Below are 24,687 nucleotides of genomic sequence, written 5' to 3'. Positions count from 1 at the left end.
ATTACAGCCTTCGGGATCAGCGCGGAGTTTCCACGGGAAAATCCTGCCGTGGTGCGGAGCGAGCAGCCCTGGCAGTGCAGGGCAGCAGATCAGCAGGAGGCCTTGGCCAGCACACTTGGCTTTGAGGCCCCGCTCTGTTCCCACGTGTGTTGCAGGATGTTCTTCCAAGAACACCTTTCAGTGATGGAAATCAGAATTGCTTGCCAGGTGACCCAACTCATGGGTCATGAGCATGCTGGCACAGTCTCACCCTTGCTTCCCTCAGCTGATGGTGTTTTCAGTGTTCCTGTAGGAGAGTGTCATGACTGCTCTGAACTAATGTTTTGGGGCTTGCTGAACTTTTGCTTCTAGGTGTACCCGCTTGCCCTCTCTGCCTCAATGGTTTCTGCTCCAAAAGTGTGAATGTGTGTTGAATAGGAACCAACGTGCACAGTAATCTGTGGTGACAGATCTGCCTGAGAGCCGCAGAACAGAGCTGTACTGCTGCTTTACTTTTTTGACTACTTTTTCCTTACCTTGCATTGGCACCAGCTTGTGATTATAGCCCGTGACTGTTGTAAACCTTTCCTTCCTCCTCTTGTCTGTTTCATTTTGGGGTACCTTGCAGTGTTTTGTCATTTGATCTCTGTTTGTTGTTGTACCAAGCCTATGTTTAAAAATCTCTTCTGAAAAAGAGGTAAAACTGAATTGGCTAGTAAAGTACACCAGCCTTTTGGAAGAACACAGAGGAGGCCTGGACTGTCCTTGGGTACAGCCTTGCAGGATCTGCCTGCCATGACTTCTGCTGTTTGTAGTTTTTCTTCTCAAGCTGAGTATGAAATCCTCTGACTTAGTGATCTCTAATGTTCTCTAAGCCAGGCTCTTAATTGGTGTCTAGTACTAAAAACAGTGGATCCTCTCCCCAGTTATATGTAGTTATATTTATGCATTCATCATCTTGGGACCCAGCTGCGGACCCTCAAGTAGGTCTTGTTGTCCCTTGATGTTATCAGGGCTCCCATCAACAAGCTACAGGACACAGGTCAGATCTGCAGATCATGGTGTGGCTTGTAATTTTAGGTGGGAACTCTGCAGCTCATGGTGTCACTATTGAAACTGCAGAAGACAATATTCTTGATTGTGACTTAATTATGCCTGTGAATGTGAAGGCTGAGGCAAGGAAGTCTCAGTTCACCAGGCTTCTTAACCAGTGCTGATCAGCACCTGGTGGAGTTCTGAACATCAGGAGGACGTGCTTGAACCGCAGAGGGATGGGGCAAAAGGTCCTTTAGGATTCCTTCCTTAGAGGAGTGGGATGTAAACCAGGTACTCGCTGATGGTGTGATCCTGCAAATCATCCACTCACTTGAAATGACTAAATTTCACCATGACCACTTACATCAGGTAGGGGGGATAACTCGTGTTTCAAAAGGTCATTATGTTTCTATAGGCCATAAGCAATAAGGACGCACAATAAAGCCTTGCTTGGAGGCAATGCTTTAAGCACAGTAGTCTTGTTGCCCATTCCAGTGCTGTTCACATGGTCTTGCCCTCTAAAAATGAGGATGTTGTCTAACAGGGCATGGTTTTGCTCTTTGTGTTGGGTTCTTTGCATAGGTTCAGGCGGGTATTAGCGTTGGGCAGTGTTGTTTGAGGTGTGGTGCGTGCTCAGGTACAGGGTCATGGCCTGGCACTACCTGGGGAGCTATTCAGCTGGTGTAGGAAGGTGACAGCAGCTGGCAGGATTGCCATGTGGCATGAGCTGGGCTTCGTGTGGTGCCAGTCAGAACTATTGCCCTTGTCTGCAGTCTCCCAGCCAGCCCTGGAGTGGAAAGGCAGCGAGTGGGGTGGAAGTAGCTCCTGTCTGGGTCTGGCCCCCGTGTTGCCTTTCAGATGCCTGCGGGGTTGGAGAGGGGACAGCGCTCCTTACGCTGACACCATTGTCAGCCCAAACACGCTCAGGGACTGGGAAGCAGCCGGAGCTGTGGAACGGCTGTGTCATGGCAGCTCCTCAGTGGTGTGATGGGCACATGATCTTTCTGTGGTGTCTTTTACTCGAGGATAAGCATCTTGCTTCTGATGAATTACAATGTAGTGGGCAAGGTTGGAGTTGCTAAAAAACAAACCCTGCTGCCTGTTTTTTATTGAGAGTGATCATATTAGTGATATGACAAACAACATCTACTACTAAAAGAGCAACAGACGGTGTTTGTGTGCTTGCTTTGGTGCTTAGAATTACAAATGCCTTTTATGTGGACCTAATAGCTTGTTCTTACAGCTTATTCCATGCACAGAACTACTGATACTGTGTGAGTTGATTATACAGGATTATGACTTAATTACTGGTCTGAATTTCCAGCTGAGGAGTTTAAATGAAGAACCATCTTATCTCAAATGGGGGCTTGCCATGTGTGTATGTTGCATGTGAGATAATTTCTGCTATATATTGGTCATTATTGACCATCCTTGTTGAGTCTTCTCCTATAGAGTACACTAAGTTTAAATTTTAGTTTGTGGAATTATTCTGGGTAATCTTCAGTACATGCTGAAGAAAAAGTTAATAGTAATTTCCATTTAACTTTATTCTTTGGTAAGCCTCTAAATGGGCTGTATGTAGACCTGTCATAAAGTTTGAGAAATGTGAGGCTCCCTTGCTGCTTCTATACATGCACTTCTAGGGTAACCAGAGTGGCAATGGCCACTATTAAAAACACAGGTATGAGCATTGCTGATCTGGAGAACTGAGCAGGCCTGAACTTAGGCAGCATAGACCTGAAAGGGAAGCTGTAGCTGTGAACAGAGTTTGCTTGTGTCAGAGGAGCTTAGAAACTTTTCATCTGCCAGGCCAGGTTATTTTTATGTGATGACTGCTTTCGTTTTTGTTTAAAACTGCAACACAGGTTAATTTCCTGAGCTTCTTTATGTTCCTTACAAAACCCCACAACACAAGCACCTTCTGCAGTACTCAATGGAGGCTTTGTTTTCAGTGTGGCATGGATGTGCCTAGCGCTTCCTTAGAGGCATAGGCTGGCTGCACATTGCAGCACACTCACATGGTTTCCAATACTTTGAGTCTCCAGCCAGCAACACACAACAAAGTATCTTCTTCTGCATATTTGAGATCAGAATTCAGGCCCACAGTGGAAATGTTGTCTGTGCAAACAGCCACGCTATTATTAGTACTTCCTCAATTATGTGAGCTACATGCAAGTTTGTTGTTGAGAATTTTCATGGCATGTAATTTTTTTTTGGTTGGCATTTCTAAATACATGTGAAATTGCTGCTGTTTTAAAACCTTTGGTTGTTCATTGTGTAGGGCATAATCCATATAATTTTAATTTATGCATTTCTTTCTTTCTACTAGAATTACAGTGTATCATAGAGGGAGCATATCAACAGTGCTGGAGAGTGGTTGGGAACTTGGATGTTTGTAGGTGCAAAGCCTATCTATGACGTTTACTTGCCTGCTTGAAAGATTCTCGGTATGAGCAAAGGTGAGAGACACTACTGAACCAGTTGGTGGCTGCACATGTGGTTGTTAGCCTGGTGCTTTTAGTATGACTCCAAAATTTGAATGTAAGTAGTACCTTGAACATCATGAAAGGTTTCTGGAAGTGTAGGAGGAGCCAGCTGAATTTTCTCCAGCAGAAAGGGCCTACTGCTATGTAGGAATGGGTGAGTGAAAGAGCTTTGCCTTAAATGGAGTCATCAGTAGGAAATTAATTTTCATCAGGAGATGACTGTACAGGGGAGGACTTTAATTGGGAGGGGGGGAAGAAAATGAGGTGTAGGTGAACATGTGCTAATATGTAGTGTTAGAAAGCAAAGAGTATGGGGAGAGAGTGATCAAGCATCACAGGAAGAGAAGAACAAAACAGATGCACTGCTCTGGAAGGCTGCACCAAGGCTTTTCTCTACGTGCTTTCCAGCTGTTCCCAAAAGTATCTGCTCATAAACGGGCCTCCTGGGGCTATTAATCCAAAATTCCAGGAGAAAATCCAAGATTAAGTGGGAAAAGTATTTCTGTAATCTAACAAAAATGGACAGGTAAATGTGGTCCAACCAGAGCTGAATCAATAAACTCATGTCCTCATTTAGTTATCTTCTATGACCTTCATGGGCCTTTTCAGTAGAAAAGGCAGGGAAAGATATGTCCATATCTTTCCATAAATGTTGCTGGTATTTGGCCCATCACTGAATGTAGTTGAGGTTATTTTCTTACCATCATCAGGAAATTGGAAGAACCCCTTGATATTAGAAACCAAGCAGTCCACCCATCACTCTTTTCCTTCTGTGCTCTCTGTGAAGATAGCAAAGGCCATGTAGGAAAGCTTTGTTCTCCACCTGTAGAAATGTAATAGGAGAAAAGGTAACTGTGTCTCAGAATTGAAGCAATTGCACCTAGGAGGAAGAAGAAATGGCAGCTCTAAATGGAGGAAGGAGTGATGTTGGGCTATGCTGTGGCCCCAGCCCTGTGGGGTCGGTAACTGACCTTGGCTTTACCTGGTGCTCCAAACCCAGCTGGTATGTGTGGGGAAGAGGGCTAAGGCTGTGTTTGACATGAGTATGGCTTCGGGGGGGAGAAGGGACCCCTGTAAGGATCACCTTCAGACTCTGCTAGCCAGTGCCTGCAAGTCCTTTTCTCCAGTGCTGCCCATCTGCTTGTTCTGTTTCCTTTTCCTGTTCTTGTTGTACCTCCTGTTTGTTTGGTACACTTCTGACTTTGCTCATTCTTTTGTACAGTTTTAACCAAACTGAACAAGTAAAAGAAATACCTAGTATGTCACTGGGAAGTTCCTAATGCATGCAAAGGTTTTGTTGTGTTCTGCATGTGGGCTTCTGCTTTAGGGTTGAGAATGTGGGGGTTTTCTTTAAGTGTTGGGTTGGGTGTTTTGTTTATTGGAAGGGCTTAATGGCTTTTTGGTTGATTGGTCTGGCTTTGTGGTGTGCAGGAGAAGGCTGTCTACATACTGTAGCACTGATTTCTGTGTACTGTGCACCAAATGAGCCAGGGCTTGAGTATAAGGAAAAATTTGTGTGAACTTCAGCACCATTTTCCTCATTGAAGGTAAGAAATTTTTGCTCCTGAGACTGTAAAATCATAAAGACTTGAACATCAGGTGCAAAGCCTTATTGCAAATTACAGTCTGTCTCTTGTGGCCTGGTAAGCAGATGCAGTCTCTTAGCACTTCTGAGCCCCAAAGTGCTGGAGCCCTCTCTCCCATCATAGCCCAGGTGAGTGGAGAGATGTAAGTGCCTGGGAGCTTCCCTTTGTTAGGCCATTGTATTTGTATCTGCAACACACCTGGCTCTGTGATTAGGTGCATTCTCAGATTAATTCCTTACTTCCTTTTGGCACTAGTTAGATAGGGGTTTTTTTTTGGTGTCTGCCAGCTTGCAAGCAGTTGGGCTGAGCCTAGCCTGCAAGGGAGTGCTCCCCAAGGAGGGTTATTTGTGCAGACCAGCTTTGTGGAAATCCAGTCTGTCCTTGGTTGTTGAGCGATTGTAGCTTGGCATGGCTTTAAATGCATATTTAAAAGCCTCTGCTTCTGCTAGTTCAGCAGGATTTATTATTTTTTTTTAAATGGAGTGTGTCAAAATGAATCATTCCTGGATGTCTTGGTAGGTGGGTGGTAGGACAGGGAACTCTGCATGCCTGTAAGAAGACTCCTGGTCCAGTTTATGATGTTACACATCTTGCTCTGCTTGCTGGTGGTTTGTGTCTGCAGTGGTAGATTGCTCTGGAGGGTGTTTTTGCACAGGAATGCTGGTGACTTTTGTTTCTGCATTCCCCATCGTGGCGGAGCTTATACCGAACTTCGTCGTTATTTCCTCTTGTGCACTTGGATCCTAGTAAGTTAGAGCACTTTTAATCAGCTTCCTTGTTTATTTTCTTATATATACACATGAACAAGTCACTGCTGGCAAGTCTGTTTCCACATATCTGCTTTTGAGTCCTCACTTTCAAATTGTATTTTCTACCAGCTCTGTTTCTCGAAGTGAGAAGAGAGCCAAGCAAAGGATGCCAGCCATAGGACTGGTTTGTGAGTGCCACATTGACTCATGAGACAGCAGGATGCTACAAAGGATGGGGCAGCAGAGCTTAGTTTTGGGGCAGGCCAGCCTATATAAATAGCAAAGCATGGGACCAACCGTGGTATTACAGACTGCAAAAGCTTCCTGCTGCCTCCCTGTAGCTGTTGTTGTGCCTGCAGTATCAACAGTCCCTGTGGGTCAATGGAGCTTGCTTCTTTCTGCTGCCTTTCCTTCCCAGGGTGTCCTCATGCCCAGAGTGGCTCAGACAACTGATTCCCAGACTGTCCCCTTGAAACTTGGAACTTAATTTTCCTGAAGGTCCTGTGATACAGAAGGGGAAAATTTTGAGACTTTATTTTAAGTTACCTTCATCTGTCTGAAGTCTGAGTCAGGTTAAGGACAGGTGAATTGTTTCTGTGTGAATTCATAGTAAGAGAGGTCCCATCTTTGTCTTTATTTGTCAAAACTTGCTCTGCTGCTTGACTTTGTGTGTAAGGTGGCCTCTGTGCTTTGAAGTGGAAAGGGCAGGGTGGATGCTGGAGTGGAAGTAGACGAGGCATCCACCACCAGGGACATCTGGATTGGAAAGGTAACCAGTTTTGTGTGCTGGCAGGGATTTGGGGTAAATGACCTCTCTGAGACCAAGATGTGGTTTTGGCTGACAAAGAGAAGGGCTTCCATTGTTCCCTTCTGGGATGCAGGTGAAAGAAATGCACGTTAGCAGAAAGTAGAAGTGTGGAACCATCAAGAGAGATTGACTCAGCCTTGCTGGTGGTTTTAGTACAATAATAGATGTGCCATGGTTTCACTGTACTTTTTTAAACAATAAATGTGACTTTTTATGAAACACAATGTGAAGGAAAAGAGTAGGTGCCTGTGGCTGGCACCAAATTTACAGATGTAAAATTGTATTGTGTTAATAAGGGAGTTTAGGGTTTTCTTCATTCTGTGATCATGATCTCTGATTCTGCAGGAATTTTACATACTTATAAATACATCAAATTGAGGAGGAAATAAAATGGACAGCAGTAAATTGGTAGGGTCCTTTTAGATAATCAAATTCTGTTTTTCTTTATTTGCTTTTCTGTGGTGAAGGCAGATATGGGAACTCGAAAGTCTTCTTGACACTGCATGTTCTATAATTGCCCATTTATAACCAACTTTGGAATTGGGTCCATGGCTTTCCTGCTACATGAATTATATTTCCTAAATTCTGGTGTTCTTTTCATCTTCTTGCAGGGTCAGTTGCTTCTTCTAATACTAGGCCTGAAGTTCAATACCAATAAAAATGTCCTTTTTCTGGTCAATTCTGTTGTGATTTTTTTTTTGCTAAGTAGGCTGTGCCTGGTTAACTGAGGTCTTTGATGGTTTCGCCTTCTATGGATTTATACTTTTTGACTTTATAAAGGGGAAATGTGGGAATTGTAGCCGCAGTTTCCTTCCTACAGTCTTTGTAAATGTGTATCTTCAACAAAAAAAAAAAAGAAGTTCTTTCTTAGGGGAAGTTCATTATCTGTGGTTCAGTTTACATAGCTCTTTCAGGGGAATTCACCTCTAGTTCCGTGCAGCTGGGCACCGGGGAGAAATGAGCAGCCCAGCTTTGAGGTCAGGATCTGGCCTTTTTAGCTGGCACACTGGGCATATCACAGACACAGGCCTGGTGCTCTAAACTCAGAGTTTCCGACAGATTTTGTATCTGACAGCTGAGGAGAGGAGACCGACGTACTCTTACATGAGGTAAAGGAGTGGCATTAATATTTGCAGAATAAAAGCTTTGGGTTTTTTTGTTTTGTTGTTGTTGGTTTTTTTTAAATTTGTTTTGCATTTTTTCAAATGATAGACTCAGTTATTCTAATTAACCTTGGACTTGTTTTAAGACTTCTTACAACCAACTAAAAAACCCCTCACTTTATTGGTGCTATCAAATTGAACATGTTCACTTGAGTGATCAGGGATAAATTAAATGTATTTCCACATCCATTTTAAAATAATTGAAACTATCCCTAAGCACATGCAAAGCACTGGTAGATATTGGTATTGTGAATGTGTTAACTGAAATCCAATTTTAAGACATAATTATGGGAAAGGACAAGGCTATAAGATCTGGAAGTGGATCTGTTGGGCCTTTGTTCTGTAATCTCCATAACAATGCAGGTAATTGTATGTGTATGACAAATCTAAACAATACACTCCTTTGTCCCTATTAAAAAAAAGAAAACTTTCCTTTATCTATAACTTATCAAGGACTTGCATTTGGACATGTTAAAATTTTGGGGAGGTAGTTCCAGAGGAAAAAAAAACTAGCCAGTTAACAGAAACACAAAACCCCCGTTCTTTTATGTGTTGAATCCATTTGGAGACTGGCCTTTTTTCCAGCTTAACAGTTAGAGATGAAATATTGTTATAAAGTGTTTAGCTGTTTCTTCATAAGAAATTACTTTAATGGCCAAATCCTCCAGCACTGTTTTAGTGCATTTTTATCTTCTTGTTGTCTTTTTCTCCAATGATTTTTCACTATTGCTGAAGGGTAGCTGATCTAAAATATAAATGTCTTAATATATTTTTATGTGGATTTAAGACTATATAATGAAAGTGTAATTGCTTTTGAGCTTTTAGTGCGTGTGCCTGATTCCTCTGTGACACTCTTGTTTCTGATGTCTGCTGTGCTTTTGTAGTAAAACAGCCACATTAAAGAAGCTAATAATCAGCTCTCTATATTCATGAATTTGAAGGCCTAAAATGCTTGGAAAAAAAAGAGCTAAATCCTTAACTAACTTTATAACGTGCTTTAAAAAACCACCACACACCCAAACTAAAAAAGTCTTCCAACAAGCTATTATATCTTTTCATAATTAAAGGATATAATTAGTTTATTGTACTCTGAATTAAGCTGACTTTTTCTTTCTTGTCCATAATATTTTGCGGTGTCCTGCCACTGCTGATGAGGGTGCATGTGCTGAGCTTTAGCCAGCAGCAAATAGTTGCAGGTGGATGCAATATCTGGAACAGCCTTAGGCGATACTCATTTCCCAGTCCTACAAGACAGATCCACGGTATGTGGTTTAACTGGTATTTTTTCAACCATTGTCTTCTGACTCAGTCTTCGTAATTTTTACATGTATCTGTTCAACTATTTCCTGGTTCAGTGTGCGAAGCACAACACTGCAGGAGGAGTGAGCAGAAGGTCAGAGCTGCTATTTGTTTACTGCAGAGCAAGCTTTTCCCTCTCCACTGATAATGGAGTCTAGTTCTCTTTATGGTGAAATTGGTTAGGACTTCATCTAAGTGGTGCAGATAGTTCTCTTCTAAATTTTGAGCAAAGTTTGAGCAGCCGACAAAAAAAAAATTGGCCTTTTCACTCACTTGCACGGTTTTTGTTTCCAACTTGCAGGAAGGGACTGCTGTCCATCCAGCAGTTAAATCATTAAGTTAGTGACTGGGTGATTCACACAGAGCAGCTCCTGCTCCATCCTAGCAGAGCCATTGCCTGCCTGCAGTGCTGCTGCTGGACAGAAAGTAATTTCTGATAACCTTCACTGTGCCCCACAGGTTATGCTGCATGCAGAATTCTGTGCGGTGCATTTATGGTTTGGAAGCAGCATGTGCAGTGATTCTTGCTCTCCTTAAGTTTAGGGCTTCACAGTTTAGGGCTTCACAACACCACACTCAGTTGCTATTTTTAATTTATTTTCCATCTTCAAGCTAAGAAGAATACTAAGTTGTAATGCCCAGCTCTGCAAAAAACCTGTTGCTGCAGATTGAGTCTCCTGCAGTCTTGTTTCTGTAAATTGGCTGCCTTAGTTGCTTCTCTCTTGTAAATGATGTTTTTGTAATTGGAAAAAGGCAAGATGAAAAACAGGTATCTCATACGTAGACATTTATTCAGTCATTGCTACATGTGGTATTTGTCACTACTGTCTTCAGATTTCATCAAAATTCATTCCATGAATGTTAATCTGAGTTTTGCAGTGAGAACTGGTCAGCTGAACATTCTGTCTCCTCCTGTAGAAATGTGTGGAAAAGATGGGAGATAAGATAGTGCCAAACTTCAGTTTCCGGTCTGAACAAAGACCTCTTACTTTTGCTTTCCTGAAGTCAGACATTTGCTGTTTCATGCTCCAGCATAAAACACAGCACTGATGAAATCCTGCTGGAGTTTTGAAGATAAAGTTAATGACTGAGAAGTTTTCGGACTTGCAGTCGGTTGTTGTGTCAAGATTTGCTGGAGGACTTGGGAGCTGCTCACCTGCCACCCCTCGTATCTTTTTGCATTTTCCTCCCCTTTCTTGCACAGGTTGTGTTTTGTGACCTGGAGATTGTAAATGCCATGGGACATTGCATTTGTACGTGGCTACTACTAAGGAATCTTGTGGGGTTAGGATCTCTGGCAGTGACTTCAGAAAAGAAATCTTTCTCAGTCAGCAGGTGCATACAGGAAGTCAACATAGTGCCCCACCTCACCTGTCTCCACCAGGATTCACTTCTGCTCACGAACTGCATCAAAAATCAGAGCTGCAGGGGAAAAAAAAGCTTCCTTTATACAACTTCCTGTATTTGTGAATACAGGGTTCCTTTTTGGTCATGAATGGGTTATAAATCAGACAAAAGCGGGGTTGTGGGGTCTTGTCTCTTTCTTCTGTAAGTGAATTGGCTAATTCTTGGTGGGTTTGTAGATAGGAAAGGCATTCCTTACATCGGGCACAGATGGGGAAGGGGTTCTTGTGTGGTGAGATAGGCATTTACCTCTATACACAGGGCAGCCTGTGGTAAACCACTCAAGTGCTTGAGAAAAGCGAGTAGGAGTGTGAGTGAGGCTGTGCAAAACCTTGGCAGGCATTTAGTGGACAGTGAATATCACCCTGGATACGTGTCACGGAGCAAGTCCCCGTTCTGAAGCAGCTACTCACTGCAAGAGGCATTGCGATGCTGGGGAACAAACTGGACCTCTGAGCTTCTGAAGGGATGGCACATGGCTGTGCAGATCCTGCTAAAGATAACAACCATTATATTGAAAAGGTGCAAAAACCAGTATGCTGGTAAAATGTCTGCATTGTAAATGGCTTCCATCAGGCTGTTCTAGCCCCAGGCAGTGTGTGTTGTACGTAACTGAAACAAACCCATTTGTTGCACAGCAAATACTGCTTTTTTCTGACCAACAAAACCTACAGTTTGTTTCTGGATGTCCTGTAGGGCCGTGACTGGTCTGTGGTTTGTACGTGTTGGGTGGTGTTTGGAGAACTTTAACTTGAGGTGTTCCTGTCCTTGCTTTAATGCGGCAAAGAGAGCTGAACAAGAACTGTGTGTGGGTACAGCTGAGGATGACAAGTGTACAAGAGGCTACGTGAGCTTGGTGTAAGCACTCCATCTTGTCCATCTCTGTGGAACCAGAAGGAAAGTTTCTGATGAAAAGGAAGTAGGTTGTTGGGGGAGGATGATGAGTAAACACAGAGTGTACCTGAGGAGCAAGATTTCTGTAGCTTGTGTAAGCTAACAGCGTGCCTCAGCCACTGAAGCAGTGCCCAAGTATGTGCTTTTTTATTACCCAGAGCTGGATCCCATTCCCTCTGAAATGAAACCAACCCATCCACCTCCTTCTTAATTAGATCTTCTTGGGATGAGATATCCCTTCCTGAAATGAGAGGGAGGCCAAATTCACATGCACCCGCCACCCCCAGACCTTTGCACACTTGACAGCTGTGATAACATGGCACTATCCCCTCTAACTTGGATACTGTTTAAAAGTGATGGAAGGCATTTCTGGACAGCTATTGCTGAACCTGCAGGCTCTCTCTACACGAGATCACCAGCTGTGTGTTGCTGCTTGCAATGAGATGATGATGGTCAGTGTCTGCTGATGGTCAACCCGTGATGATCTGAGAGCGTAAGAGGAGTGAGCCTGTCTGGTTCATCTGCTGCACTACACAGTAGCGAAGTCTCCGGTCTAGGGTGGCCATTATTGAGGGGAGGATGTGACTGGTGTTACTGTTTGCTTCCATATATACACATATATATACACTTCAGGGTATTGCTCAAAGCTCCCTAGCTGGGAGTGGAGCTACCTTGCTTGATGTGAAAATGCATGGGAAGGCAGTCCCTGTTCTGAAATGCCCAAATGTGTGTTATTTTAAGCATGTATGTGTGTAAACACACAGTCTGAATTTAGGGATCATTTCTATGACTGCATAATCCATCTCTGAAAACCCAGGAAGTGTTGGAATTAAAGCTGCCCATTTGACTTTAATCTGCCCTTTTCCAAAGGATGGAGGCAGAGCCTAGAGTACTCATTCTTCTCCTGCTCTCCCCATGCTTGGCTGTCTTTGCTCAGTGGCAGCCCCCTCACGAGAAGCTTCAGCTCGCCTGGTTGCATTTTGGGATGTAGATAGAGGGTGTCCCAGGGCAGCTGCCCATACACAGCCTTGCTAAGAGGTCTGTTTGCCCCTCCTTCATTTTTTGATCAGCTTTCAAGCTGAGGTGAGAGCATTTTTTTCCCCCCATTGCTCCAGTTCTGCAAAAGCTCCAATAGGCAAAAGTCAATTAAGACTTTTTATTTTGATATCCTAGGTATTTCTGAAATACGTAAGCTTTTCCTAGCTACAGCACGGGCAGCCATAGCAAAGGAAGCACTAAATGGGTCAGGGAAAGTCCATTTTTTGTCGAACCATAAGGAAAAAAGGTCTTTAGGGTATTTAGCACTGGCACAGCAGTCTGTTTTCCACCTTTCTCAGTGTTTTGAAGCATTTTGGTTGCAACATTTCATAATTAAGTAAATATATATAGGCAGATTTGGCATGTAGTCTTAAAACTTTCCCTCCAAACTGAGGCACTTGGGGTAAGTTATGAAGAGGGATCTTCTGATAGGAAACCCCTGGGTAATGTCACATTACATCCTGTGAATTACCATTCAGATTTCTCATTAAACTAGTTGGCCTTGATTTTCAGAGCATCAGTGCCTGCCTCCCTGTCATACAGAACAGCTCTTTCTCCTGCTGCCTCCTGTCTTGCTGCAGATGTTCACCCCAAACCAAGCTCTGTGGTGTTGGATGCACAGTGTGGGAGAGCATCCTCAATTAGAGACACTGTGGTGGTGATGCTTTGGTGAAATCTCCAAGCACACCTGAGAGGCGCAGCCCCAACAGAGCTGGGACACAGCTCAGTGTCACAGCCTTTCCTGAATTCTTCCTTCTCTGAGCCAGATAATCCTGCTGCCACTTAAAGTGGGGGAAAGGTCCACCCATTCTGAGTTTCCTTAATGCAAGTGTGGATGGTCTTTCTCATAGCATTTCTCATACTTGTTTCTAAATCAAATATATCCCATTTTCTTAAGTCTTCTCTGTATATACATAATTGAAATTTGTCATTTTGATTGAAAATCCATCCTTAATGGCCCTGTCTTTCACACAGTTCCCTGTAATATGTTATTTTAGAAACCTGGCTATTTTCATATTTTAGCATTTTTATCAATATGAAACTTCAGAATATGATTTCTCTATTAAAAAGTCTCCTGCTAAAATTCAGCCCTGTTCTTTATAACTTTTTATCTCCCCCTTTCCTTTTCTGCCCACACCTCAAGTAAAATTTTAGATACGTAGGTGGAATGGGTTTCATTAATGGGGGGTAAACAGATAGTTACATGCAGTGATGATGGGGAGGAATAAGTGCCTGTGGTAGTCTGGTGCCAAAACGTTTTTTGCAGAACTCAGACTGTAGTTGCCTGTGGTCTATGGTGCAGCTTCCACCCCAATTTTATTTCATGCTTATATTCAATTTTGCATATACATGAATAGTTTGGTTTCATTTGTATTTATTTAGCTTGCCGAGGAGGAGGATGGTGTTTTAATTGAAAGCAAAGATTCCTGTGAACCGTACGCCTCACTTTTCAGTCAGCTCTAATTAAATTTCTTTTTCCTCCCTGTTTCCCCTTTGTGTGCATAAATGAGAACTTACGTGGGAGATCCCCATCACTGTTATTGTGTCACAGTGCTGTTTCGTGATCTCGTAGTTCCCTCTTGTTGATCAGACATGTTAACAAAGATTTATGATTTTAAGACACGTTTTTTATGTGGAAAGAGCTTACAGAGGGTTAAATATTGCTACTGTAGGTCCTTTGGCCAGTATTTCAATGTGTTGAGCCCCTGGGAATACTTCTGTTCTTAAATGTGGAGAAAAAGGCATGAGGGTCTGAAGTAACAGTGAGGTGATGACACACAGCTTGGACTTTCTGAATTTCAGTGCTGCTGTGTCATTGCAAGAGGACCCTACTGTTGTTCTTGCTGTCTGCCAAAAAGTCATTTTTAATACTACTCAGTTTTCGTCTAACTGTAAGATTATAGAATACCCTAAGTGGCATTAGCCAGTTCAATATATGTGTGTGTATATGTGTGTGTAAATATATATATATATAATTATATATCTATATATATGTATGCCCACACGTATATATTTGTAAATGTAGAACAGGAGAGAAGAAATGAGCCTTTACTGAGAAATAATTTATTTTGCTATTTAGTTTTGTTTGTTTAGTGTGAAGTATTGTTTGAAAGAGGCTAAAGGAAAAGGAACTGTGTTGAGATAAGCAGTAGGAGAATAAAAAAAAAAAGAAGACATGTACTTGGCTTAAATGATGTCCAGACTTACTGTGATATTTTCCAGGCACTAGTATTTTCCTTTTTTGCTAGGATTATAAACAGTTGGTTTTTGTTGAGTCTACAAAATAAAAAAGAACCACAGTATTAATACATTTAACTGTTCCTGAAGTATGCATTGGAGTGCTTTGTTTTACTCCTCCTTTGTGTTCTAAAGAGGAACCTTGCGACATCAGGTTTTAACTTCTACAACTGATTAAGGAACCATTAGCTTGACAAATAACCATGTGATGAATGGCAGGGGGAAAAATGGTGACTTGAATAGTGAAGTACTTGAATGGCTTCACCTTAGGCACTTACAAGGAATTTCATCAGTAGAACATGCCAGGATTGTTTCAGTAGCTCTTCTGTTTCTATTCGATCGATTCTGGGCATGATGTCTTTTCACAGGCATTTTGTGTAACCACATCTCAGTAACTGAAGGAAAAATCAAGGGTTTCTTCCAGCCCCAGCATCCCTGGTGTTGTTGGTGTGTCTGCCTGGTAAAAAGGGTCTGGCAGCTGGTGGGGACATTGTAGTGGTGTGTATTTGTGAGTGTGGGTTTGATGTGGGTGTCTGAGCCCAGCAGTCCCTTGCTAGGCTGACGTTTATCCAGTCCAGATCCTTCTCTGGTGTGAAGTTGACGTGTGGCAAATGCGTCCAAGCGTGGAGATGGAAAGATGGGATGAGTTGCCTGGGGTTCAGCAAGAGCGCTGAAGGTTTTCCTTGCCAAAATAGAACGTGCAGGCTCGCTTTCTATCCATTCCAGCTTGAGGGAACTTGAGTTTCTTTAATGCCCAGGCTTGTGCTTGTTTGGCTCGTAAGGCCTACAGCTCATTATGTCTTGGTTTAACAAGGTGTCATGTACGTTTGGACTCCAGGAGCCTGTTCTCTACAGCTTTTGGTCACATACCTCTTTGTCTGCTTTGTTTCCTGGATGACAGCGCTGTGAACTTCCCACTGCAAGCAATTCATTTCTGGAGAAAAGAGGGAATTAAGAAACATGTGATGGATTTTGTGCTTGCTATTGAGGATGTATTTTTCCTATGAAAATAGAATCGATGGAAATTTAAGTCACGGTCTGCTATGATGTGGTAGAAAATTACTTGTTTGTACTGATAGAGCTCTGAGAGGTTGTTTGCAGTGTCTGAATGTCTCCAGATACATAAATAATGTCATATTGTCATATCATGGTCTAGACATATGTTGCCTTCAAATAGGAAAAATACATAATACTGTTTATTTAAAAATCTCTCTTTTCAAAAGGCATGTGCCAAGAAGCAGTGTGCCAGGGAGTAAGTTCAGTTATAACCAGAGGGCTTTTTTTTTTTTTTTTAGCAGAATTGTTTGTGAATGAGCAATGGAGATAGTGACCTACAGGGTTTACGAAATGTGGGAATCTGCCTGTCTAGCCAGCGCTATAAATAAATGAGAAAGGCTTTTGAAAGATTTTTTGTCGGTTCAATATACATTATTTTGTTTCAGCAAGTCTCCTTTGCTTCACAGGCTCCATTCTGTATATGGTGCTATTTATAATCTGGGGTGGAGGAAGAGTCTCTGGGAGTGGGTGATTCACAGACACAAAATAGGGCCATAAACAATGTTAATACTGTGGCATAATCTGATAAAATCAGAAACTTGGACAAAGAGTGCAATGCTGTTCCTCACTAGGGCTGTTGTGTGGCAACTTTTTCTCCCTTTCTGCTGACCTTCTCTGACTTGCCAAAAATGCCCTCTAGTTTCGTTTTCCTAAGAGCCCAACACTGAGTTGCCAAAGGTTAACCTAAGAGCAGTGCTGTGGCTCAGCCTTCTGCAGGGAGACTCCATGCCTGACCCATGTGAAAGAGCGTGTGTCACCGCTGGTGTCCTGGGATGTGGCAGGGGAGTGTCCAAGGACTTCAGCAGCTCAGTGGCTGTCTCCTCTGCACCCTGGCCTGGCTGCAGAGAGCTTGTGTTCGTGGCCAAAGGTGGATCAGTGATTTTATCACGGGCTAGGAGTTGAGGTGATGAGTTACGGGTGTGTGTTCTCTCATGCTGCTCCTTTTGTGGGCTCTGGCAAAGAAAATGGGGTAGAAAATTTAGGAAAATCTGGAGTTTGCTTAGGACTATGCTGAGGGACAGAGGGCAGAGCAGACAGGAGCTGCTGGAGAACACTGAGGTGGTATTTTGGGTATGTGTCTTTACTGTACAGGTAGAGATAGCTTAACTACCTGCAGGAGTAATACGTGTGCTTCCTTGTGCGAAATGAAACACTGACAGAGTCCAGGATTTGTTACTGGAAAGAGGGTAAAGTAGAAGGATTGTGAGGAGCAAGGACATAATCATTGCTGCTTCTCTAAGGCAGTGGTTGGAGGCGTTATTTGAGCTGAACTTTGAGGCACAGCCTACATTATATGTGTGTACATTTTCTTCTAGGCTTTTACAGTTTGTTGGAGAGGAAGTGTTTTGTCAAACTTACCCAAGTACTGCATTGCAGAGCCCATCAGGGCTCGTAAGCGGGCTTGTGTGTCTACAGAACCATGGTGTGTCCAGCAAATCCCAATTCAGGGAGTCGCACAGGAGAGAGGAGTATCGCAAGACATGAAGAAAAAGATTGTAGCACAGGAATTAAAGATGAAATTTTCCTGTGCTGGTGGATGGGGATCCCAAAGTGCTTCCTGATCAGAAGCCTGTTAGAACAAAATCAGAAATGTACTTGTGGGTATTCAAGCCACAATAGAGATGAAAAGCACATCAAGTTAATAAAAAAAAAAGGGAAAAGAAGCTAGCCCAACCAAATGAAAATATACAGGCAGAAGTGTGCATCCAGAGTAGGCAGGAAAATTCTATCTTTTGCTTTCTCCTATTATGGGAGGGGTCATTGTTTCTTTTTCTAGTAAAAGAATCCTTTTTTTAAAATGTCTGTGGGAAAGGAGAATAGTCTGAATTGAGTCTTTGAGATGTTGTATTACAGAGAGTCACAGAAAATGTACTATGCAAATGACTATCTGCCTTATTAGATGCCTCAATAGAGTTCATTGTCTCAATATTGCTATTATTGGAGATGGATGGACACTACGTGATTTTACCATCAAGCTGAAAAACTTCAGTGTTACAGTCTCATTACGAGGGCAATAATAGTGCACTGACTTAAAGGAGAGAATTGAATTAAGGGAGTGAAAGGTCCATTGCTCTGTCCATTTTAGTTTGTCTTTTGTAGACTGTGCATCGTTTTAGGGGTCACAACAGGGGGGTTTGTGCTTCGTGGTCTTGGTTTTGTTCATGTTTCATTGCTAATAAAAAGAAAGCCATTTTATGGGGAGGAATCCTCCAGCACCTGCTGTGAGTTTGCTTGATTGGAGTTGTAGGAACGCTGGCGTTGAGGAATGGTGGTGGTGCTGGCATCCTTCTCAGGTGGGGGCTGACCTGTACCACCTCGGTGTCCTCATGGAGGAGGAGCATTATCAACTCCTTTGTTCCCTGATGTCAGGAGCTCTAGTCCTCAGCTGGCTTCTTACCTGTCTCACTGAGCCTCCCCTAGCCGTCACTAGAGCCTCGCACACTGCCTTGGGCAAAATCTAAATCCCGAGAACTGCTGGAGCCAAAATCTATCTGATGGCCAAGTCTGTGCATTGTCAGTCACCCTTATGCCTACTTTTGAGGCCTTGCATTGACAAGAATGCTTTCTTAGGTCAGGTGCTTGAAATGACAACTAACTGGTGTGTGTTTTGTGGTGTGTGTGTTTTTGCACAGCTTGCTGTGCTGGATCTGGCTACATTACAGTTTGGGAATTTCCAGATAAAACTCTGGCCCCAGGAGTGTGTGTTTGGTATCTCTTTGGCCCCATGGCAGTAGCTGGGATCCATCACTGAGTGGGGAGCCATCCTGCTGTTGTCCATGGTAGAATGCATCTCTTGAGTGATTTTGATGGTTCTGAACCTATCATTTGCTTCATTTGTTTCTTGGTATGGAGGGGGAAACAACGGAGTTTGTCTCTCTTTTATTGTCTGGTTAATATGTGTGGAAGTTAATGAGTAGCTAAAAGCAGCACAGGCAAATTGTGCTGTAACGCAGTAACCTTGCTCAGTGTTTGCTTTCCTTCCTTGACTTTTCAGTTGTGGAGGGGATGAGGAAGGCCTATTACTCATTAAACAAAAACAGTTCTTTACAGCCCCAAGCATTTCCCCCCAAATACCCAACTGCCTCCCCTTAGTCCTTGAAAGTAGCACCTGTTGTGCAGTCCTCTGTAATAGGAATTGTGATAACCGGGGATTGCAATGAATACACACTGTGTGAGCCACATTTCCTTACAAATCTTTATGAAATAAAACAAATTGCAGAGTAAGGTGTGCTCTACTCTTACTGTGTCATTCACCTTGGGGTGTGTGCTCTAGCTTTCAGTATTTCAGTGTTGCTTATTAACGTTTAGTAAACTTTCCTTACTTTTGGATGTATAAATATATACTCTATATTCTCCATTTCACTTTTTGCTTCAGTTTTCCACATTGGTCTTGAGAAGTTGGTTTAATACAATGTGTATATAGGAAGAAGAAATGAAGGTATTGGTGGCTGTTGTAAGGCTTTATGTTTTTGTAGAAGGGTTGGATCCATCTCAGAAAAATTACCTCTTCTGGGGGTTAAAAATGGTCACTTGGTGTAGTCTGTTGGGGAAGTCTGTTGTGTTCTTTTGGGGAAGGTTTAAATTAAATTATCTTAAATTCTTCTAGTACCTAATCCAGCAGATTTGGTGAAGTTGTAAAGCAGCAGCTCTTCTGCTTTTGTTTTTTTAATGACACTTTTCTACTGCTGTGACCCCGAATATGATTACTGCTGAAAGTTTTTTAAAAAACAACCCCAAAATGAGCATCCTTCCCCCTGGAGCTTTTGGCAGCACTTTGGCCAAGTCAATGTTTCATTTGCTCTGTGTTTCGGGTCACGTTGCATGTGGCAGACGCAAAACAGGGAAGGAAAAAGTACTGTAGGTAGCAATAAGATGTGTCTGTAAACCCACAGGTCTTCCTAGATTTCAGGAACTGTGCTTATCCCTAATAAATATCTTCAACTGATTAAAACCAGAGAAAAAAAATCTAATTAACAGTGCAACTTCAAAGTTAAAATTCTGGTGATGCTGAGCTCAGTGAATCGAGCTAACTCATTTTTTGCCTTTATCAATAGAGATAACTTAAGGGAATGTTGGAAGAAGGCTTAGAGTAGTACGATTTGTTTGGCATGTACAGCAACAGAAATTCTGATCTTCTCCTGCTGCTCATCAGAACAGCTCAGTGCACAGGTAGTGCATTGTTTTGCACTGAGCTATCTGTCTAATCTTTCAATGAATACGTGGCATTTTGTGTTGCTTGAATATATTCTGTGATTATACATAATAGGTTTTATTACATGCAGAAGAGCACACCTTAATAGTGGTTCTTGCAATTGTTTTGAACATCCTGACTTTTATGCAGCTTCCCTTTTTCTTGTATGAGTTCTTTATATTTTTTTATCTCACTTTATTGGAACGATAAGGAAAATATTCTCATTATTTCAGTAAGGAAAGCATATTACACATTCTTGACTGGCTGCATAGAGTTCAATTACCATTTTGTAAAACGGCACTTAGAGCTGTGAAGAGCTGCTGGGGCATTACTTCTCCCACCCTCTTTTACAGACTCCCTTGGACATCTCAGAAGGGCTTTAGCCACTTACTCTGTTCTTCCCCTTTGAATTTGTATTTTATTTTCAGCATCACCACCTGCCCCAGGTGAAAATTCTTCCTCTTCTAAAGGAAGATGGAAGATCTGGTTGTCTAGTGAAGTGAACCCTTATGCCTTTTGGTTGTTGATGATGGGAAGTGGAGTTGCAGCTTGTGACCACTTAACTCTTCTGACATCTCACTTGCCTGTTCCCTTTCTGTGCCAAAGGAAATTTTTTTTTTTTTGTGCTGCTGGCTTTGCATTTCTTCTGACTTAATTTTCTCTTTTTGCAAAGTTGGAGGTTTTTAATTCTTAACCTTGGTCCACTGGATCTTAGTAACGTTCTTGAGTCTCCTTGCCAAAGAAGCAGAAGTTTGGAAATAATGTCTAAAACAAGGAGGGGTAAATTACCTCACTTTGTCATTCCTACAGCTTGTACCCTCCATGTGGAGCACAAAAGGTGATTATCTGGCTGAGCCTTTTCTGGACCATGTAGTATTTATGTCAGGTGAATGCTGTAGATTCGTCTTTCAAAACACGTGTCGTGGCAAATAGAATTAATGTTTTGCACTGGTGGAAAGGGATAAATCCTTTGCATTTGCCAGCTTCCTTAAAGACCCTCCTGTATTGCTGTGGTTGGGTTGAAAGGACAATGGGCAGGAGCTGGTTTTGCCAGATGTGAGCAGAGTTCTCAGCAGAGTGGTTCCCTGGTTTCTGTTTCTGAGTGTTATTGGAGTGCAAATATATGTAATTTGCATGAACAGGCAAAATAAAGGGTGCTAAATTTCCTCCTACTTTCTTCAAGTTCTGCTATTTCAAGCTGCTGTATTTGTGTTCTCTACTAATATTATTGCACAGAGGAAGGAGAACAGTTTATTTAAAAACAAGTAATTCATGGCAGTTAATTTGTGCAGTATTTATAGTAATTACTTGAAGAACACATGGTACCTTTTCTGTTGTGAATAAATACTGTACTAACCTCTGCTAAGGAGCAGTGCAGGTTGTCTAATGAATTGCATCAGGGTTCCCAACTGGTTAATTCATTTCATTGTTGGTGCTGGCTGAAAGATGATTTGTTCCTGCTGTGTGAGAATAATCCCTCTGCAAGAGCCTTGTGCATCTCAGTCATGGCAATGATAAAGTAGTGTGCCTGGAATAGAGAGTGCCTTTGAAATCAGTCTTTCTAAAGGGGTGTTCTCATGTCCAGCAATGCACACTGTTAAGGCAGAAGGACCTTAATTGGTGTGGTTTTTCTAAAGGAGTCACTTGCCCGTCTCGTGTCTTTCAACTGGTTCACATGGGCCAAAGACAGGAAAGTGAGGCAAGCAGGCAGAGAACGAGTGGATTGTAGGAGAGGTGCTTTTGAGATTCCTGGTCAGAAAAGAACGTGCTTTCATTTTGTAGGCCACCAGTAGAGCTTTCACCAGGAAGAGCGATAGGCAAATGATTCTGTTTACTTATTTTACATAATTGAAATATGTCACCTCTGTGAAATGACTTGTTGGTGGAAGGTGAACGTTTTCCTGCCTCAAATGCTGTTGAGATGGGTAAGTGCTAGATCTTTATGTTTGAAAGAGGGTGAGGCCTTATGAAATAGCTGAGGCAATCTAATGTCCATCTACTTCCCCGTGTCACCCAGTGACGTGAGCTGCTCCCTTTCACTCTGCTGGCCTGTGTCTGACCTCGTGTTGGGCTGGGTGAGATAGCTAAATTAGCAGAAAGCTATTCCCATTGTTCTGGAAGAGAAGCTCTCTGCCAAATGAGCTGCTTAAACAGATTCGCTGTGCAGTCAGGTGGGTGACTGTGCCTCGGTGAGGGCAGCCTGAGGAGAGGAGGAATGGCCAGAGTTGGGTAGGGTCAGCTTCATTCTGCAGCAGTAGTAGTAAAAGTTATATTCATAGTATTTTAGTTTCTTATGCAGTGTCATCATCCACCTCTGTAAACCTCAAATCAAATGCCAATTTCAGAGCTAAATGTGTGAACCATTTTAATAGAGCAAATCAAAGCCCAGCGTGATGGAAATGGCAATATGCTCATGGTCGATGAGGTTGTTTCAACATTCAGTTTCTTCTACAGCTGCAAAGTCAAGAAGCTCCTCCAAGCATAAAAATCAGGTTTTTAAAAAATAATTTCTGAACCTGTTTTTTTTTTCAAAAAAACTGGAAATAATGTGGTGGCAATGTTGCACACCTCTGTGACAAAAGCAAGTTATCTCCTATCAGCCAAAACAAAATGAACTTACCAGCTTTTTCTGGAGACTTGTCTGCTACAAACCATGGGATATGAGAAGGAAAGCATTAGTATATGTCTGCCTTGCTGAACCTGAGGCTAGTGACAAAGGTTAATTTCTTAATTACTTAGGAATAACCCTCTTTTTATAAAAATATGCAGTGTAATATAGACTCTGTAATCTTGCCTTATGCCAATATTTCTGCCACTTCTAAGAGCAGTTTATCCACACTAATTTGAGTAGTTACTGCTTGTTAACACTATATGAAGGCAAAACACCTACTTTGCTGAAGATCTCCTCTAACTTTTCTGTCGTGTTCAATGGGTGCAGTTGGGCTTTATTTATTTCGCCATCAGCCTAGAAAATCCTCATGTTCAAGTACCCTAAAATAATTTTTGTCTGTCAACACATTATCTTTTGGAGTAGATACAGATGATTATGATAACACTAATTAAGCTGGGGAATCATTAACATTGGGTTGTGATAGATTATCCAGTATTTGGCATTTCTAAATCAAGCTGATTTTACCTTGAACTGATAATGTAGCTAAACCCCAAGGCATACACAGATTTTTGGGAAGAAACTTGCAGTTGAAGTCGAGCCTTGGTCCCCAAGGCATGTGTAGGTCTGTGACTCGCAGCGTTCCACCTGTAATGGTTGCAGTGAAGTATTTTGGTGTTTTGCTACAAAGTGCTGCAGCTTTGTGCAGTGTAAGGTTTGTCTTTTTTTCTTGAGTTGATTTGAGTCCTGTCTGCTTAGCAAAAGTTGGAAGGACTGGGATCCTTCAGTATCTTCCTATGCACTTTCTTGTTGCTGTTCGAAATTGCAGACTGGTTACTTAGAGTTCATGCAGAGGTCAGAACATGGGAATCTACTGGCAAATATTTTTTCTTCCTCCTCCAGTTTACATTAGGGAATTAATTTTTGTTTCTTAGTTGTTTATTTTAGCCAAAGGCTCTTATCTGTTTCCCCAAACACATTTTGTTTCATTTGAGGCTTAATATTCATACTGTTTAAGATGTTTATAACACTTTTTAACAAGAAAGGTGATTTTTAGACTTTTTTTGTAGTCATGCTGGTAAGGAATTACTTCTGGTCAGAAGATTGAGTCTAAAGCCTATTAGTTTTTACCAGGAAAAGCTCCAAGGCAGGCTGGAGTCCTCTCTACAGCTCTGGCAGTTTCAAGCTACTGTTGCCAGATGTTTTCACTTGTAAATGTTATGTCCATATGTGTGCAATCCACCTTTATTTTGTGTTTATCTGTACCTATGAACCAAGGTCTCAGTGAAAATGGTGATGTGAAAATAGATAGAAATACTGCAAACTTTAGTCAGTGCGATTTTTGTGCCTTTGAATTTTTCTTTTTGCCTCCATGTGGAACATGACACTTAATAACTGTTTCAACAGAAGTGGTAGGGAAAACCCACCATGGGTTTTGGGTCTTGTTTTCGTGGGAGTTGATTAAGGAGAGGTATTAGGTGAGGTGAACCTGGGGCTCTTTTTGTGGTGCAGTTTCCTCTCTGAAGTTGTTGCAGGTGGCTCGTGAGCTGGGACTCATGTAGGGGCTATACATGGGTCAGAGCGGTCTGGCAGATGGGATTCTCCTAAGAATTTGAAAGGTCCTTAGACAAAATTTGCGCTGGTAATTTATTACCTGCCTTGCCTGGCAGGGACTGGGTTGGTAGCTTGGCTCGGTGATGTTTTAAATTTCCACAGTGAAACTTGCCACTTGTCAGCTTGCCTGCATCCTGCACCTGAAAAAGAGCAGCAAAGCAGCAGAGCTTTGCAAGGGGAACCGTGTGGGTGGGCAGGAATTTGGACCTGGCTGCTGGAGCACCAGGCTGTTTGATAACAGCAATTGTAGGAGTGTTCTGTGTAATCAGGAATGGGAGGAAAGCTTCCCCCTTGTCTGTAGTCTCCTACAGAGAGAGGGGCTTGCTTCATTCACCCAGAGAGACCTCAGAATGCAGACCTGGTCCTTTTAGAGGGGATCAAAATAATAATCGCAGGTTGGAGTGAGAAGAACAAAGCTAAACAAAAGTTCTTTTCTCCCATTGTCACTTGGCACCTCTTCCTGCTCGAAGTGCTCAGCCAAAGCATTAGTACTGAGCTGCTGCAGAGAAGGGCTGTGTGCAGTTGTTCATAATATAAG

The 24,687-nt window shown here is 42.3% G+C and overlaps 1 protein-coding gene across 11 annotated transcripts in view; it reads left to right on the top strand.

Annotated features, from left to right (window-relative positions):
- Positions 1–24,687, top strand: part of PTPRJ (protein tyrosine phosphatase receptor type J) — a 75,162-nt gene that overhangs the window by 616 nt on the left and 49,859 nt on the right. The gene's annotated exons all lie outside the window — the stretch shown is intronic.

This window comes from Corvus moneduloides, chromosome 6 (genome assembly GCF_009650955.1).
Source record: "Corvus moneduloides isolate bCorMon1 chromosome 6, bCorMon1.pri, whole genome shotgun sequence".
Taxonomy (NCBI): domain Eukaryota; kingdom Metazoa; phylum Chordata; class Aves; order Passeriformes; family Corvidae; genus Corvus; species Corvus moneduloides.
The sequence above is the reverse complement of the archived record's forward strand: the minus strand, read 5'-3'. Positions and strand labels throughout refer to the sequence as shown.